This window comes from Gossypium arboreum, chromosome 7, assembly GCF_025698485.1.
Source record: "Gossypium arboreum isolate Shixiya-1 chromosome 7, ASM2569848v2, whole genome shotgun sequence".
Classification (NCBI taxonomy): domain Eukaryota; kingdom Viridiplantae; phylum Streptophyta; class Magnoliopsida; order Malvales; family Malvaceae; genus Gossypium; species Gossypium arboreum.
In genome coordinates, this window is record NC_069076.1 from 75,970,850 (window position 1) to 75,975,603 (window position 4,754).

At 26.4% G+C, this 4,754-nt stretch overlaps 1 long non-coding RNA gene across 1 annotated transcript; it reads left to right on the forward strand.

Annotated features, from left to right (window-relative positions):
• The first annotated feature begins 776 nt into the window (after positions 1 to 776).
• LOC108459850 (uncharacterized) lies at positions 777 to 1,716 on the forward strand. The gene is made up of 2 exons (XR_001867427.2): positions 777 to 983; positions 1,369 to 1,716. It is a non-coding gene; the product is annotated as an uncharacterized LOC108459850 (long non-coding RNA).
• The last annotated feature ends 3,038 nt before the right edge of the window (positions 1,717 to 4,754 follow it).

Genomic DNA, 4,754 nt, shown 5'->3' on the forward strand with positions numbered 1-4,754 from the left:
TAACTTTAATTTTATTACATACTATGCATTTAATAAAAATAATTAGGTACAAATTTAAAAACTATATATTTAAAAATATCATGATTTTGATAATGTATGTAAATTCAATATAAATACAAAAATATATGCTTAATGATAACTTAAATAATATATTAAATATGAAGAAATAATAATACATGGCAAGGTATAGCGCACATAATAGATTTTCTAATTCAAAAAACATACATATAAAAATAAATACACGTGAAATTATATTATCATATAGATTATATACATATCATTTTACCTAAAAATATTTATAAGAAATACTAAATAACATACTTGGATAACATAACATGGAGACACATTTTAAAATAACAATTTTATAAATACAAAGATAGAGTTCGAAATCGTATCATATGTACATAAAACGTTTAAGTGTATTATAAATCAAGGAGTATTTTGAATAATTTATGTATCAACATATATATATAAATATTTTGACAACACTTTACATTAAGGTATTTGACAAGATCAACAAACAATCCACACAAACGTATGAGGACTAGAATTGGAAATACTCCCAAGACCAAAACACAATGCTGTACTGCAGACTAAAACGTAAACACACACGAATTAAAGATCCAAATTAAAAAAGACCAAGTAAAACAAATGTGGCGCGATTGAATTCTTGCATGAAGAGAAGGATGTAACGCGAAAATTTTCCATTTCAAATGAAAAGGTGCAGGTTTGGCTTTTGAATTGGGTTTCCACGTGGATTTTCCTTCTTCAAACGGTACCGTTTTAGTTAACTAAAGGAAATGAAATGGCAATCAGCCAATTCCTTCAATCAACTGAAGCAAATCCCTAGCCTTTCCCTTATTCTATCTGTCGGTTCATTTTCACATAATGCTTTCAATTTTGGAGGAACCTTTAAGCCTTGGAATCTCTGTTGATTAGATTTCAACAAAACAAAGAGAAGAAATCCATGACATATTCTCACGGTAAGTTTTTTTTCTCTTCTTTTGTTTCTTTCTTTCTATTTTAAATGCGAAAAATAAACTAAAAAAAACAAAAGAATAAATTGAAAAGAAAATCAAGAGCCTCAAGAACTTTTAATCACTTTTTAATTTCAGTAACCCTTTTTTTTTAAAGCAATGTGTATTTCTGGAAAAGAAGAAGATCCACCCTAAATTACAATCAATTCTCTTTTATAACTGAATCAAGAAAAAAAAATAAAAGGAAAAACCCCTAGATCCCCCTATTTACATCATTTTCCTTCGATTTTATAGCCAAAAAACGAAAATAAATAAATAAATAAATACAAATTTCATCACTGTCATTTGCTGTCATTTACTGTCCATTGCTTGTGGTTATTTTTTGTTGCAGGTGTGTATGGCGTGGAGGAGTTGTTCATGGAGCATGGCACGAGTGGAAGAATCGGTGGCTGAAGCTTCTAGGGTTTCTACCGAAAATTCCATAGGTATTTTGGGCTTAGGGTATTTTGGGTTATTTAGGCTAGTTGGGTTAAGTTTAATAATTTGAGCCCGTTATTTTGGTTGCTGGGCTATGTAAGAAATGGACATTAGATTGTTATTATTATTATTATTTATTATTTTTTTATATTTTGATTTGTTTTCTTAGTTTTTGTGTAAGCCCAGGCACAAATTGGGTCTTACAGGGACCAAATTGAATAAGTGAAGAAATATGAAGGATTAAATCGTAATTTTATCAAAAGTGAATAGTGACTCAAGGATGGAATTTTGAAGAAATATGAAGGATAAAATGGTCATTATTCAAATTAGAAATTTATGTGGTGTAATAATTAAGAAATAAAAGTGTTAAATTATGAATGGTTGAAGAAAATTTTTCATACTTCCAGCACCACTTATATATATATGAAAGGGTACTTTCATTTCTTTATAATTTGGTCCATTACCATGAAATCTCACCTTTTCTCCCAAATTCCTTGAAAATTTCCTTAGCTACTAAAAAGGAGAAGTGAAGTAGAGATATTAAAGAGTTATAATATATATTGGAAGAAAGAAATTGGAAGTGGAAGTAGAGAATGTGGTGGAAAAAGTGAGGAAACTAGAGAAACAAAGTAAGAACTTCAAGAATTTTACTTTATTTAATTTTAATCAAGTATAGAGTATACTAAATTAGTTGTATGAATTGTAAATGTGCAAATATTATGAATGAAAATTAAATCGGTATATCAAAGTAGTGGAAAAAGGAGTAAATTGTAAAGTAAGAAAAATAACTTATGTGAAATTGAATGTTGAAAAGAGAATACTATTGGTGTGATGAAATTGTGATGATATAAAAAGTGAATGTGTGGGAAAATTTCAAGTTACATTAATTTTTTATAATAAGGACTAAATTATAAAGTGTATAAAATTTTATGTGTGAAATAAAGTATTGTGTTAGAAAGTTTAAATGAAATATTGAGTGTTAGCGAATTAATTACAAAGTGATGTTAAGGTGAAATTATAGTAAATAATGAATTTTTATGATGTTAGGGATTAAATTGTCAACTTGTAAAATTTATAATTGAAATAAGAGAAGTTATGATAAAACTATATGTTGATAATAAGTGATTTTAAGGATTAAATTTGACAATAATTAAATGTATAATGATTATGTATGTCTAAATGAAAGTTAATATAAAGAACCATGAAAGAGTAAAGATTTGCATTAAAACGGTTTTTGAACAACAACAGTGGTTCAAATTTGAAAACTCACCAAAAATTGTCAAAATTGATTTAGAAGTTGAATCAAATATAAAATTAAATTTCATTAAGTCTAGTTTTTCATAGAAGAAATAGTGTAAGCAATAGAATTGTAGATTATGAGATATAATAAATTTTGTGAGACAAGGTCAGAAAGATTTCGGGTTCCCTTGTTCTAACTTTTTAAAATCATTATAAATTGTAAAAAAAATGTTTAGGATATGAAAATTGTATTCCTAAAATTTTAAATGAGTCTATTTTTAATGGAAACATAATATGAGACTTGTACGAAAAGATATTTATTTTTTAGTGAAGAAAGTTCAGAGCTGCCTAGCAACAAAACATGGAAAGATTTGAAGAAAAAATTGTATTAATTGGCTTAAGTAGAAATTCTGAAATTTTTGTGGTATAAATCTCATCGAGTCTAGCTTCAAATGCAACAAGCAGATCTTAATTTCAAATTCTATAGACCGAGATATAAATAAATTAGTGATTGTGTAACACCCGCATACTCGACCCGATCACTAAGTCAAGGCACCAGGATGTCACATTCGTTGCCGGAGATACTACTAAAAATTTAAGATCAATTTATGATATTATTTAATTAATGTAGACCATTAACTCATTTTAGCAATAATTGAATTTACGACATAAACTAATTATGAGTTAAATGAGCTCATTAAAACATCCACAATTGATCAAAGGCCAAATTGTAAAGTTCATAAAAAATTTTGAACTGTCGTCGGGATATTGGGGTTTCCACGTCGTGAACAACATCGTGACATGGTGAACTTGTCGTCGTGACGTGGTCTCCATTTTCCTACAAGTTCTACATTTTATTTTTATTTATTTTTTATATCATTACCTAAACCGTATTCAGATGTCATAACTGCCACTTCATTTTACATATCATCCACTTACATCTATTTTTAATATCAAATCCTCATAAAAACTTGATATTCAATCAAAGATAATAAAGTTTATAAAATTAACACAAATATTAAAGATTTATAAATAAGACCATTGGAGGACTTGCACTTTTAAAAGTAGTTTACCCGCTTTATGTATATTTCATATTTATTTCTAAATTGTGCCAATAAATTTAATTCTTCATAAAATTTTAACAAATATTTCAATATCACATCAATTAACAATTATTCACTTATTATTTTATCAATTCTTTTAAACATACTCACATGTATTAATCATTTCATCACTTACAACTATTTCAAACATTTCAAATTCATCTACTATATATATATATATATATATATATATATATATATATATATATATATATTTACATATTTTCCTCCTTCTCCTCTCCATTCCACATCCTTTATGTATATTTTTATTAGAATATTTAGCTTTTACTATATATCATGCTTATATGTAACAATATCTATAATTCCACTATTTACTTATGTGATCATATCAAAGCTATCCACTTGAGTCATAGTCACTAAATTATTTATATCTTGAGCTATAGAATTCAAAATTAAGATACGCTTGATGTTTTTGAAACTAGACTCATATATCTTTTTACTATACAAATTTCAGAATTTATAATTTATCCTATAAGTACAGTAAATTCTTCAAATTTATCCATGTTCTGCTACTTGACAGTTTCAACCTTTCTTTACTAAAAATTAATTATCTCTTAATATGGGGTTCAAATGATATTTTCGTTTGTTTATCTTGAAAATAAACTCATTAAGAATTTAATCATATAAATTTAAACCCCTAATAATTTTTTTTTTTACAATTTTTGATGATTTTCCAAAGTCAGACCAGGGGAACTCGAATCCACTCCAACCTTGTTTCACGAAAACTAATATATCTCAAAATATAAAATTTCATTTCTTTTATTGTTTCTTCCATATGAAACTAGACTCAATAAGATTTAATTCCAAATTTAATTCAATCTATAAATAAATTTCTATAATATTTTGGTGAATTTTCAAATTTAAGTCACTGTTGTCGTCCAAATTGTTTTAATAAAAATATTTTTTTATGGTTCTTTGCATTATCGTTCATTCAATT